Source organism: Ovis aries, chromosome 10 (assembly GCF_016772045.2).
Source record: "Ovis aries strain OAR_USU_Benz2616 breed Rambouillet chromosome 10, ARS-UI_Ramb_v3.0, whole genome shotgun sequence".
NCBI classification, from domain to species: domain Eukaryota; kingdom Metazoa; phylum Chordata; class Mammalia; order Artiodactyla; family Bovidae; genus Ovis; species Ovis aries.
The window spans coordinates 67,274,967-67,289,890 of NC_056063.1; the positions used below are offsets into that span (position 1 = coordinate 67,274,967).

The window sequence follows — 14,924 nt, forward strand, 5'->3', positions numbered from 1 at the left end:
CTTAATCTTCCCAGAAGATTTAGGAGCCGCGGGGCCTCAGCCCTGTGCGCCCCCCATGGGCCTGCGCCGCCAGAGAGGCAAGTCCGAAAAAGGCGCCCCACGAGCCCGGCGCCGGCCGGCCAGCCCAGTCTTTAGGCACGTCCTCCCGTACACTTGCTCGCCGGAGACACGGAATCCTGAAGGAGATCCGAACTCTTCAGAAGACCACACACCTGCTGTTAAGAAAGACCTGCTGCTGCTGCCTGGCAAGAGAAATATGTGTTCAATTCCTTACACGCCGGCCGCATCACGCTCTTCCCGAAGGATGTGCAGCTGGCCTGGAGGATCCGAGGCATTCAGGAAGGGCTTGGCTGAGCTCTGGGCACCCGCCCAAGTCTCTGGTTGATACCAGATACCTGTAGCCAAGACCAGATCCACAAAGTACAAGGTGTTGCCTGGACTTGCTCTTTCGAAGCAGAGCGTGGGAGTTGCTTTCATAGTTAGTTTTTTTTAGAAGAAGACTGCATGGCTTTCCTCTGTACAGAGGTAATATATGAGAGAATCAACACATTCCAGAAATCCTGAGAATAATTTTCAGATGAAGAGACTCTAAGGTTGACTTCACTTTGCAAATTATTCATGTGACTGATTTGGAAGACATCAGATTTTCTAGGTTATGGGCAAAAAGGATATTTACTGATTACTTTAAACCTTCTTGTACCATTAAAATTTTTTACCATATATATATATTTACTTTTATTTAAAACATGATGGGAAAAACCAGTCAGTTGCATGGAAGAGCCTGGTGCATCCAGCGTACAAATCTCTGCCCTTCAGATTGACTTGATCATTAATGGCAGAAGCAAGTTTGTATGTGGACTGTACCTTTCAACAGATTATACAGCTTTTCAAAAACTCAATTGGGATGAAAATAGAAATTTTTAAAGGTTTGATGTTCTGGGTCCTTCTGGTAAATTCCTGCCAAAATCATTGAGAAATTGCAACTTGTAGAATTTATTCTATTCTTTATTTGCAAATCATAGAAGATGTATCATAATTTATACTTCAGAATTTTTCATTCCAGGATTTTAAAGAGCCTTTCCAATGTTTTTACAGGTATTTTTATAACTTCCTTGTGGAGAGAGAATAAAAATAATTCTTAATGAAAAAAGTTTGAAGCAAAGTTACTGTTATACATAGATTATACTATGTTCTTTGTGTGTTAGCATTAAATTCTTCATTTGGACACTTTGCCAACACCACAATTTAAACAAGAGAATTGAGGGATGTATCTTTGCCTCCAGTGGAGTAGAGTATGAGCCAACAAAATCCTTGCCCTTCTCTTGTAACTGAAAGCAGTTTAAGAGACTTCCAGAGAAATAGGAAGTGCCACCCGAAGATGTTTAGATATTATGTGTGATGAAAATGATTATTGAGGGCGGATACTAATAATGTGTCAGCCAACTGAATTCAAACTAAAGGGAAGGATCAAGTTCTGTTGTTTGATAAATTTTAACCCTTTGTAAAAACCTTTTCCTGTTTGACATCAACTCATTTTTCTGTAAACATTGGAATAAAGCTTATCTATGAATACATTTTTTTAAAAAAAGACTTTCTTTTCGCTTTAACTTAAGGACAGATTTGAGGAAGGTCAATTTGCCCAAAACTGATGGTGGCAGACACACTCTCAGGTGACTCCTTGGTGCTTATGTCTTCGTGTAGTCCTCTTTTGAAGGTAGATAGCACTTGTAACTTGCTTCAAACCAACAGAAAATGGTGAATGAGACAGGATGTCACCCTTATGATTATGCTATGATTATGATTATGCTGTGATTATGCTGTGTTACCCAAGAATCCATCTCGACAGCAGACCCACTCGAGAGAGTCTCCTCCCTGGCTTCATGAAAAGGGTGACCGCTGCTGCTGCTAAGTTGCTTCAGTCATGTCCGACTCAGCGACCCCATGGACTGAAGCCGACCCGGCTCCTTGGTCCATGGGATTTTCCAGGCAAGAGTACTGGAGTGGAGTGCCAGTGGCTTGCAGTCTCAGTGGCCTTTAAGTGTTGAGTGCAGTGTTTAGGTTCACCCACGCTCAGACTCTGTTGCTTACCTCAGTTCCCCTCTGCCCCATACACCAAAAGATAACCCTCAGTTCTTTGACTGCTGTTGGTTTCCCCAACCTTACTTCTGTTTTTTTGGAGGAGAATACCTTTATACCTAAATTACTTAATTTTATTGTAGGGGTTTTTTTGGTGGTTCTTTGGGTTTGCTATTGAGCATGTGTGTGCACACACAGAGATACATTGCACCCAAATGTACAGAAGACCACATACACATGACTGTACAAGACCACAAATTAATGTCAATAAATTTTAAAGGATAGGACATATGAATACAGAATAAGGTAGAAACTGTCAACAAAAACTAAGTAGGAAAAATATTTCTTTGGAAGTTAACCTATATACTTCTAATTATCCTGTAGGTTTAATGAGAAATCAAAGAAAATTAGCAAAATATGTAAAAATGGCAGTAAAACATGGTATAAAAACTTGTGGGACACAGCTATTGCTGTGCTCAGAGGAAAATAGCTTTAAATGATTATACTGATGAAGAAAAATTAAGAATCAACCTATGTATCTAGAAGAAACTTTAAAATACCTGAAAAGTAAGTAAAATAATACAAAAAGTAAAACACAAGCAGAAATTTATAAAATGGAAGTGTATTCAACTGAAAGAAAAAAAATCTTTGTGGAAAGAATAAAACTGAGGCCCTGATGAGAGGCCCTGATGAGAACTAATGAGAAAGTCAGAGGTACAATTTACTAATATTATCAACAAAAGCGGGGGCAGTATTGTAAATTTTATAGTATTTGTCCACAAGAGAACCTTGAAGTCCCCTTTTTGTGAATAAATTTGAATACTTTGAAATGTACAAATGCCTAGAAAAATTCAACATGCTGATCTTAGAATGTGCTGTGTGCTATGCTTAGTCATTCAGCTCTGTCCAACTCTTTGCAACACCATGGACTGTAGCCCACCAGGCTCCACTGTCCCTGGGGACTCTCCCAGGCAAGAATACTGGAGTAGGTTTCCATGCTCTCTTCCAGGGTTCCCAGCCCAGGGATTGAACCCAGGTCTGCCGCATTGCAGGAGGATTCTTTACCATCTGAGGCGCCCAGGAATACTGGAGTGGGTAGCCTCTCCCTTCTCCAGGGGAAGTTCCTGACCCAGGAATGGAATTGGGTTCTCCTGCATTGCAGGCAAGTTCTTTACCAGTTGAGTTACCCAAGAGTATATTTGAATAGTTTGTATTCTCCTTTTGAAATGGAAACTCTAACTTAAAAAAAAAAAAAAACTTCCTACATAGACTACAGATACAACAGCTTCAATAACTGTCTCCATAATGAAGTCTTCCAAATACATTTGGAAGAAATAACAGCAGCGGCATATTCCTCAAGGAGATAAAAAGATGAAAAATTTTAACTTAATAAGACCAGTGTAAAGTTAATACTAGAAATTAACATCTAACATAAATGGTTAAATTTTGGTTAAATGAATGGTTAAATTTCAAAAATTTCCTACTGAAATCAGGAACAAACCAACAGAGCCCACCATGTCTTCCTTGATCTAGTGTTGGCTACAAAGTCATGGGGGCTTTCCAGGTGGCTCAGTGATAAAGAATCCACCTGCCAATACAGGAGATGCAGGTTTGATCCTTGTGTTGGGAAGATCCCCTGGAGAAGGAAATGGCAACCTACTCCAATATTTTTGTCTGCAAAATTCCATGGGCAGAGGAGACTAGCAGGCTCAGTCCAGGGAGTTGCAAAGAGTCAGATGTGACTGAGCACACACACATACATAGTCATGGACCATTTCAAAATGTGCTCACTTCTCTGTTTGAGTGTAATTCTTCAAGTTTAAAAGTGAAAAATAAGATTCAAGTCACTTTCAGCCTTATGTTCTCTTTCTCTATCAATATTTTTGCCCTTAAAACTAAATTAGTAGGCAAATTATATGGGTGAGGTGAAAAAACCAAATGCTTGGGACCTTCCTCTCTTATGGATACCTCATTTGAATCCCTTTAATGGTTATTAGTAACTGGTACTGTACAGGCTAGTGAAGGATAACTTTCCCCAAAAGAACTGGGGACTACCATGTATGAAACGCATTTGTGAAATGTGTCTTCAGTCTTGCTAGTAGAAAGTATGTATTGAATACTTTTAACATCACTGTATGAATACTTGAAACATGTGAAAATAGAACATATTGCTTTTAGAAATGTTCTATCAAACAAGTGCATGACATTAGTGTTAGCTGCTACCTATAATAAATTTTGCATCCATAACTAGCTTGTCATTCATTTCATTTAGGGCCATTGAAGAGGTCTCACATTATCAAGCCAGTGCAATTTGTCTGGATTCTGTTGATAATCTACTCTTAGAGAAAATGGTCTCTGATAGGGGTGACATGGAAAACAAAGGAATGTTCTAATTGAATTGATGTTGCCTGAGTTAATATCTTAAGACAGTTCTGTCACTGATTAATCTATAGGAAGAAGTTTTTTGGTTTACTCTCTTTGAGTATTTGAATGGTAATAGAATTTCTATTTTCAGAAAATATTTCTCTTTGGCAGTGAGCCAGTCTGTTATCTGTGTTTCTTACTTGTAATTCCTCAAAAAGTGTATAAATTTCAATGCCTTTATACTTTTTATAACTCCTTTAATAGAGAGCCAACATTTTCACATAATCCAGATCTGTTTGTTCCTCAGTGGTTACTGAGTGGTTATCTATTTCCTGTTCACTTCTTAATTTTGTTTTTTTAGTTTCAAAACATTTCCATATGTTCTCATAACACACTCGCATACTTACAAACCAGGGTCAAAAAGACACTCAGTGTTGGAGACATAATTAGGATTATTTTGAAACAAATACGCCTTAACGAAATTTGTTCCACTTAGGGATGTATTTTAATAGGTTACTGAGTATTTTACTAGTAGATATTAACCTTATACTTACCCGAATGTATGTGGGAACAACCCATACCTTGTACACTGCTTTGAGATAAATAGCAAAAATAAGTTGAAGCTAAGGACTGTTTTAAGTTCTTCTTGGTTAGGGGAACAAAAATAATAAATGTTAGGAAATTTTATTGATACACATGTTTGTTCAATCATTCTTCTCATTCAAATGCTTTCAGTAATAGACATGGTAATGAGTATCCATATAAATAAGAGACTTTAGATTTTCACATCTCTTTTCAATCTAGTTATTAGCCCTACTGCAGAGTACATGATGAGAAACTCTGGGCTGGAAGAAGCACAAGCTGAAATCAAGATTGCTGGGAGAAATATCAATAACCTCAGGTAGGCAGATGACACCACCCTTATGGCAGAAAGGGAAGAGGAACTAAAAAGCCTCTTGATGAAAGTGAAAGAGGAGAGTGAAAAGGTTGGCTTAAAGTTCAACATTCAGAAAATGAAGATCATGGCATCTGGTCCCATCACTTAATGGGAAATAGATGGGGAAACAGTGGAAACAGTGTCAGACTTTATTTTTTTGGGCTCCAGAATCACTGTGTATGGTGACTGCAGCCATGAAATTAAAAGGCGCTTACTGCTTGGAAGGAAAGTTATGACCAACGTAGATAGCATATTCAAAAGCAGAGACATTACTTTGCCAACAAAGGTCCGTCTAGTCAAGGCTATGGTTTTTCCAGTGGTCATGTATGGATGTGAGAGTTGGACTGTGAAGAAAGCTGAGTGCCAAAGAATTGATGCTTTTGAACTGTGGTGTTGGAGAAGACTCTTGAGAGTCCCTTGGACTGCAAGGAGATCCAATCAGTCCATTCTAAAGGAGATCAGCCCTGGGTGTTCTTTGGAAGGAATGATGGTAAAGCTGAAACTCCAGTACTTTGGCCACCTCATGCAACGAGTTGACTTATTGGAAAAGACTCTAATTCTGGGAGGGATTGGGGGCAGGAGGAAAAGGGGACGACAGAGGATGAGATGGCTGGATGGCATCACCGACTTGATGGACGTGAGTCTGAGTGAACTCCGGGAGATGGTGATGGACAGGGAGGCCTGGCGTGCTGCGATTCATGGGGTTACAAAGAGTTGGACATGACTGAGTGACTGAACTGAATATTACTATAAAATGTTGCAGCTTATCAAAAGATAGCACTACAGAAGAATGCAGGAAATTCCTTACGTGGAAACTATAGCTTTTCATATTGCTATAGTTTCAACAAATTGGTCATCTAGAATTAAGGAACCAGTATCTCATTAAATTTAATCATATTTCTGAGAACCTATAATTTGGATACAAGAAAACTTGTCAGATTTCCCATTTTAATCTTACAAGTGCCCTTTGAAAGTTTTGCAGAAATATCAGTGATCATCAGCAGAGGTAAATCCTGCACATGTACCACCTGTCAGGTTATGTATTTAACTATTCTCTGACAGCGCACAACTGATGCCTCTCAACTTCTGTTGTCAATTTCAAGAAAGTTTTTCTTCAAGACTAGTGGATTGCAGTGTCTTGTGTTTGTTCAGATTATGTTTGGGCTTGAGAAATATACAAGCTGTGCTCTCTGCTAAGTAGTCTAGGCCTGAAGCAAGAATCTCAGAAATAAACTAGATGCTATGGACTACATGATGAGAAACAGTGTTCTTGTCCAGTTATCATTCTGCTGGATATAACTGGAAACTGTTTTATTACTGCTTATTTGAAAGGTATACTTACTAAACCACTTTGGGGAGAAATCTTAACAACATTGAACATTACATTCCATGAACATGGTATATCGTTCCTTTTGTTTCAACCTTCTAACATTTTTTTTGCAGGTTTTTTTTTTTTTTTCTCCCCCCAGCTTTCAATTTGTAGCATTTTTATGCCTTTTTTGTTTTGGTAAGTTTGCTGTTTAAAATGGCTCAACGGTAGTGCTGAAGTACTGCCTAATTGTACAAGAAGGCTCTGATGTAGAGCTTAAGTTATGCTGCTGTTGGCTATGAGTTCAATGTTAATGAATCAATACAATATTTATAAACAAACATATACAACAAAGTTATGTATTAATCATATGATGAAAATGTGAACGGATGTTCACAGAAATCTGATTGTGCATTTCTTCTATGTGCAGTGGTCCAATATCTGTTAGTTTAGTGTTTTCTGTGATTTAATAGAACACAACTACCTTGAATTACAGAATTCAGCTGTAAGCTAATACATATGAAGAATTTAATATTCATTCCTTAGTGTTGAACATATTTATGAAGAACTTACCAGGTGCTATCAACTGTGATCATCAGGAATCCAGCAGAGAAGAATAGCACTGGCCACATCATTTTTTTTCAAATGTTGCCTGACAAACATTACTCTAAAAGGCCTTAATTTTACTACATGATAATATACTTACGTCTTCACAGAAAAATAACATGAAAAATAATTTCACTTGTCTGAAAATGGACCTATTTTTTAGTTAATAAACATAACCAACCCTTAAGAATCAGTGCATGAAGATCTAGGCAATGATAGTGTAATGGTATCAGGGTAGTCATTATAAAATTGGGTTACTCATTACAACAGAAATTCTTGTGTATACTCCAATTTGTCTATTTTAAGAAAACATAAACTTATCTACAAGTTTGTAAACTATTCTTTATGGTTAAGTTACTTTTGTCAGGTAGCCTCATGAGAACATAATGCCCTAGTAGAACAAACTCATAAATGCTGTATCCAGTCATAATTTACTCTAAATATGACCATATAGTCATTAAACATTTGTTCAACTTTAGTTCCATTTCAGAATTAAAAACAATTTTATGTTCTTCACTGAGAAGAACACTGAATAACAACTGTATTTTCTTTGGCTGAACTGGAACAATGTGCATACGATTCTCTTGTCAACTTTAAGAAGTAAGAAATCACCCTTGTGAAATAATTGATTTTCTTAAAAACAGTTCAAAAATTTTTTACATGTTATATGTATGTATAGTAAATGATTACCCTCATTATGAGACATAGTTACAGTAAATCGCTGTCTACTCTGAGCACTGTTGAAAATAAAATCATAAACTGCCCTGCCGCATTCAGATGACCTGGTTTACTTGTTTTTTTCTGAAAGCTAGGTTATGTTTGTTTCATTGAGCTGCATATTAGCTTTAACTAGGGTCACTATTTTGTGACTTCAACCTGTCTCTTTTTATCAGTGTGTATATACTTTGCATGCTTTTTAAAAATCAGGGAATTTTGCTTGCTATTAAAAATAATATGTTAAAGCTATGATTTACATCAGACCTAGAATTAATAACATTGCCCTGAGAATAAGGTCCACAATTTTAACAAGGCTTTTGAGGCTTTTTATACCTGAAATGATTCTCAGTATTTTGGACTCTTACCTCCCAGTTTCCCATTTTCTGCAATCTTTTTGTCACAATGAGTGTTGCTCTATTACTTTATTTCACAACTGTATCTTTATCTTCAGTGTTTCTTCTATCTTATATCCATGTCTAGTATACCCTAATATCAGGCAAGATAGTACTACTTAATATCTTTTCCTTCGAGAGAATAAATTTCCTTTTCTGTGTGCTTTTGTAGCACTCAATATTTTGCCCATCACAGCACTTATTTCATTCCATTACACTTGACAACCAATTTATTTTTCTGCCCCATTAAACTGGTAGTTTTGTGAGATCAAACACCATTTTTAGTTTAGTTTTTTTTTAACTTGGCGCAGTGCCTGATACATTATATTCAATATCTTTCATTTTTTAAGAATAGTGAAAAATTCTCTGAAACGTGGATATTGGGTGTCATGTTGCATTGTTGAGAACCAGAATTAAAGTCAGAGGGAAAGAAAAAAAGTGGACATATGCCAAATACCAAGTTTTACTCAGTTCAGTTAGCCTAGGTCTAGTTCTAGTTCAGCTTTTTCCTTTTATTGTTTGTTCAGGATCCTGAACAAACTCTTTGGCCTACCCAGTACTAAAGTGTAAGATTCTCTTTGTGTATTCATGATGGAATAAAGTTGTGTGCATATTATCCTATGCTATTAGTTAGAGTCCTGAGTGAGAATGTATCCAGTTACAAGTAATCTCTGGAAGTAGGATGGGAGATGTGAGGAGAATTGAATGTGCAATTACTGTTGTGTGGGAATTGTGTATATTCCTTTTAAATATTTTAGTTAGAAAATCACTAGAATAGAAATATATACAGAAATTTCAAATGATGAGAGGCAAAGAAGGCAGTTTCAGTATAAACTTGATTAATACAAGTGGGAAAAATCAGGTAATTGGAAAGGCAGCAAGAAATATATATATATTGTCCATAGACAATATATGGAATGCTCCATAGACAATATATGTATTTGGAGAAGGAAATGGCAACCCACTCCGGTGTTCTTGCCTGGAGAATCCCAGGGATGGGGGAGCCTCATGGGCTTCCATCTATGGGGTTGCACAGAGTTGGACACGACTGAAGTGACTTAGCAGTAGAGCATTGTCCATAGAAGCATGAGCTTTAGGGATAAGATCAAATGTTAATTATATATAAACTAATGTAATTGGATTTACTTAATATATTAAAATATAAGGAATCCTAACCTGAATTAATGAACAGGTTAGCTCTGTGATATTCTTAATAGATCATGCTAGTATAAAAGGCACAAAAAGGTTGAAGACAGAGGGATATTTATAAGTGAAATGCTACAGAAGTGGGAATGTGAGCATCTGCAGTACTGCCTTTAAGGCAACCTTAAGTGAGGGGAAAATGGCATTTTGTATTAACAATGGATGCATAGTGAAAAATGTACATTTGTCAGATATTGAGTCAATGAAAATGTACAAATTATATAAATGACTGCAGTAAAATAACCATCATGCTTCAATATGTAATTTACAGAGAGGCTAGAAAATAGCAAAAAAAATATAGAATTAACATGAAAGCACTAACACTTGGTAAATATTATAGATGCAATCTATATTTAGAAAACAATATTTAAACAGTATATTATAAAGGTATTGAAGATATTATAAAACTTTATAATACAGCAGTAGAGAATACTAAATATTGGATTGTATGAAGATAAATACACATAACAAAATAGTTAAACAAAATCCCATGGCAAGGATATCTCACACACACACATAAACAAATGCTTAATAGCGACATATTTAAATAGCATCTAAGTTGAGAAAAAGGAAAAGGGATGCTCACAAACTAATATGTATGTATATCCTATTATGTACTTGAGATTCCTAGGTATTTTAATGTAATATAATCAAATTTAGAAGCCAGTTTTTTCTCTCTGAAGTTAGCAAGAGTTGAAGATTGACTTTAACAAAATCTTTTCAGGTGGTTGGAGTATAGGGCTGTACTATGTAAAAATAATATAAAATGTTACGCCTTTTAAAAGGAAATTGGGTAGTAATGAACCCACTTCTAAAATTCTAGTGCAGATGTGCATGAATAGTCTTCATAATATTAATAATATTTTAGTAAAAACAATTAGATTGAACTGCAAATATTCCTGTTAAAATGTTAGGGTTCAATGATGGTACATTAACAATATTATAAGTATGTAGCTATTTTTAATGTAATAGATTTCAATAAGTAGAATGTTTTATCTTCAGTAAATGCAAAATAGTCTGAACACAGAACATTTTTTGTATAGAGAAAAACTTGAGTGTGTTGTAAATGCACAAGTATATTACTTAGAGCATGGAAAAGTACATGGACTGCTCTGCACCAGTTGAAGTAAGTATCTGTGTCCACTGGAATTTCACAATGATGTTTGGATGTACTTTGCTTTTTAATCTTGTAAGCTTTTTAAAAATGGAGAATTAAGTCTCAATTTATAAAGGCACAATCACCTTCTCTGAACACAGATGAATGTTTTTATGTATTTTATAATATACATAGAAGTATTAAAAGATGTGCATAAAAACTAAAAAACAATTCTTCAAATGGAGAACATATTTCAGCACATATCAGTTCAGTTCAGTGGCTCAGTCATGTCCAACTCTTTGTGACCCCATGAATCGCAGCATGCGAGGCCTCCCTGTCCATCACCAACTCCCAGAGTTCACTCAGATTCACGTCCATCGAGTCTGTGATGCCATCCAGCCATCTCATCCTCGGTCGTCCCCTTCACCTCCTGCCCCCAATCCCTCCCAGCATCAGGGTCTTTTCCAATGAGTCACCTCTTCACATGAGGTGGCCAAAGTACTGGAGTTTCAGCTTTACCATCAGTCCTTCCAAAGAACACCCAGGGCTGATCTCCTTTAGAATGGACTGGTTGGATCTCCTTGCAGATAAAGCCCAAGATTTGAAAGAGGTATAGAAACTTCTATTGGCAATACAGATCACTCTCACAACTTCCTGCAGGTCTCTCCTTGTACCTGAAAAGCAGCATTGACAATATACAAGTGACAGGGTATTGCTTTGTTCTAATAAAACTTTATTTACAAAAACAAGCATTGAACTAGCTTTGACTCATGAGTAATAGTTTGCTAATCTCTCCTTTAACTATTTTGTTAATTATTCTAGCTTTAGAATGTCTTAAAACCAGGTATTGTTGGATTCAACTTGATTCTTTTTAAAAATTGTTTTGGTTGAGTCCTTTATTTAGTCATATACATTTCAGTATAAGCGTGTCTATAAAGAATCCAGCTAAGGTTACATAAATCTAAAGATCACTTTGGCTAGAACTAACCTTCTGTTAATTACAGTTAAAATAAATTTTCGTAGATTTTCTTATAAGCAAGTACATATTCTGCAAATATTCTTAATTCTTTACTCCAATCTAAGTGATTTTTATTTTTCTTGTTGAGTTTGGTAGAATTTTCAACATGGTATTGGATAAGAGTAGTGAGAGTTGACATTTTTGAGAGTTGACATTTTCCTATTAATCATAGAAATGCCTTCAGTCCTTACCCATTAGGCATGCCTTAGCTATATTTTGTAAACGTCCCTTAATAGTTTAAGAAAGTCCTTCTATTTTTTTTTGGTGATAGGTTATCATGAATGAGTCTTGAATATTATAGTATGTGTTATTTTTCTCATCTATTGATACAAAAATATGCTTTTCTCCTTTTAGTCTGTTATTATGGTATATTACCTTGATTTTCAAGTGTTGAACAAGACTTGGTTCTCAACATATATCCCATTTGATTGTGATACATTATTATTCTTATATGTTGCTAGATTTGACTTGCTAACATTTTGGTGAAGATTTTTACTCTTTTTTCCTGTGAAGTATATTGGTGTGAAACTTTATCTTTGTATGATTTTATGGTAGTCTGATAAAATGGGAGAATTCCCTCTTCTAATTTCTAGAAGGGACTGTCTAGAATTATTTCTTCCTTGAACATTTGGTAAAATGCACAAGTGAAATGAGCAAAATGATGTGGGCATGAAGTTAGAGTTCTTAGTATAACTTTCCTTTTTTTTTTTTTTTTAATATGACTTAAAGTTTTCAGTAGCATTGCTTATCTGTTTCAATTCTAAGTCTTGTCAATTTGTTTCCTTTAAGGAATTGGTCAATTTCATCTCAAATTTATGGGCATAAAATGATTCTTCATATTCTGTTTTTCTTTAACTTCTGCCTGGTGAGTAGTGATACCCTCTCATTTGTCAATATCCACAACTGTCTTCTGCTCCTCCTTTGGGGCTTCCCTGGTGGCTCAGACAGTAAAGAATCTGCTCGCAGTGCAGGAGGCCTGGGTTTGATCCTTGGGTCAGGAGGTTCCCCTGGAGAAGAAAATGGCTACCCACTCCAGTATTCTTGCCTAGAGAGTCCCATAGACAGAGAAGCCAGTCCATGGGGATTGCAAAGAATTGGGCAAGACTGAGTGACTAAGCATACATGCTCTTCCTTTTACTGTGTAGTCAAAATGGCTGGAAGTTGATCAATATCAATTACCAGGTGACTGATTTTGAAAAATCTCATTTCAATGATTTGTTTCCATTTTTGTTTTCGATTTTATTAAGTTTTCCTCTTTATTACCTTCATTCTGCTTGGTATAGGCACAGTTTGCCCTTCCTTTTCGAGTTTCTCAATTTATTTAAATTATTAATTTTTCTTTTAAAGCATAAACTTTTAAGGTTAAAGTCCCAGCATGCTGTTTAGCTGTAAAGAGCAGATTTTTATGTTACAGTTTTAACAGCTTTTTGCTATTCTTTTTTTTTCTCCCACTTCTATTGAGGTATGATTGATCTGTAATATTGTATAAGGTTAAGGTGGTGTAGTATGATTTTATATATGTATATATTATAAAATGCTGACCACAGAAATATTAGCTAACTATTACCTCATCATGGCATCCGGTCCCATCACATCATGGCAAATAGATGGGGAAACAATGAAAAGGGCGACAGACTTTATTTTTTGGGCTCCAAAATCACTGCAGATGGTGACTGCAGCCATGAAATTGAAAGACGCTTACTCCTTGGAAGAAAAGTTATGACCAAGCTAGACAGCATATTAAAAAACAGAGACATTACTTTGCCAACAAAAGTCCATCTAGTCAAGGCTATGATTTTTCCAGTAGTCATGTATGGATGTGAGAGTTGGACTATAAAGAAAGCTGAGCGCTGAAGAATTGATGCTTTTGAACTGTGGTGTTGGAGAAGACTCTTGAGAGTCCCTTGGACTGCAAGGAGACCCAACCAGTCCATTCTAAAGAAGATCAGTCCTGGGTGTTCATTGCAAGAACTGATGTTGAAGCTGAAGCTCCAATACCTTGGCCGCCTGATGCAAAGAGTTGACTCATTGGAAAAGACCCTGATACTGGGAAAGATTGAGGGTAGGAGGAGAAGGGGACAACAGAGGATGGTTGGATGGCATCACCAACTCAATGGACATGGGTTTGGGTAGACTCTGGCAGTTGGTGATAGATAGGGAGGCCTGGTGTGCTGCAATCCATGGAGTCGCAAAGAGTGGGACATGACTGAGCAACTGAACTTAACTGATTACCTCACACAAACATTTTTTTCTTTTTGGATGTAGGATATTTTAAGATCTACTCTCTAATGTTCAAATATACATTGCTAACTAGACACCGTGTTGTGCATTAGATTCCCAGAAGTTATCTTAATGGAAGTATACATCTTTGGCCAATATTTCCCCTTTCCTCCACTCTTAACCCCCTGCTCCTAGAAATCACCAATGTCATTTCTTAGGTGTTTTTTTTTTCTTTATAATTTAGATACACATATAAATTAAATCATTTGTTAAACTTTTTTCTTTTTCTTATTTTGCCAAACCACTGCGTATTTCTTTCATCTCTGAGTCCCTAGTTACCACTTTGCAACTCTGTCTCTGAATTCTCCCTCACCTTTTTTTTGGTTGCTGTTAAGTCTGCTGTTAAGTCACTTCGGTCGTGTCCGACTCTATGCAACCCCATAGACGGCAGCCCATAAGGCTCTGCCATCCCTGGGATTCTCCCGGCAAGAACGCTGGAATGGATTGCTATTTCCTTCTCCAATGCATGAAAGTGAAAAGTGAAAGTGAAGTCACCTAGTCGTGTCCGACTGATAGCGACCCCATGGACTGCAGCCTACCAGGCTCCTCCATCCATGGAATTTTCCATGCAAGAGTACTGGAGTGGGTTGCCATTACCTTTTTTTGGTTGCAGATATGCGATTAAAAAGCCGTATTTGTCTTTGTTTTATTTAATTTAGCATAATGCCCTCAAGGTCCATCCATGTTGCACAAATGACAGAATTTGCTTCTTTTGTATGGCTAAATAATAATCCATTGTATATAAATGATATGTTTTCTTTATTCATCTGTCAGTGGTCATTTGGGTTGATTACACACCTTGCCTATTGTGAACATGTGGGTGCAATTCAGTCACTCAGTTGTGTCTGACTTTGCAACCACATGGACTGCAGCCTGCCAGGCTTCCTTGTCCATCACCAACTCCTGGAACTTACTCAAACTCATGT

General features: G+C 36.6%; 1 protein-coding gene across 1 annotated transcript in view; it reads left to right on the forward strand.

Moving 5' to 3' along the window:
• The window catches only part of GPC5 (glypican 5), a 1,587,384-nt gene that overhangs the window by 924,092 nt on the left and 648,368 nt on the right, over positions 1-14,924 (forward strand). The gene's annotated exons all lie outside the window — the stretch shown is intronic.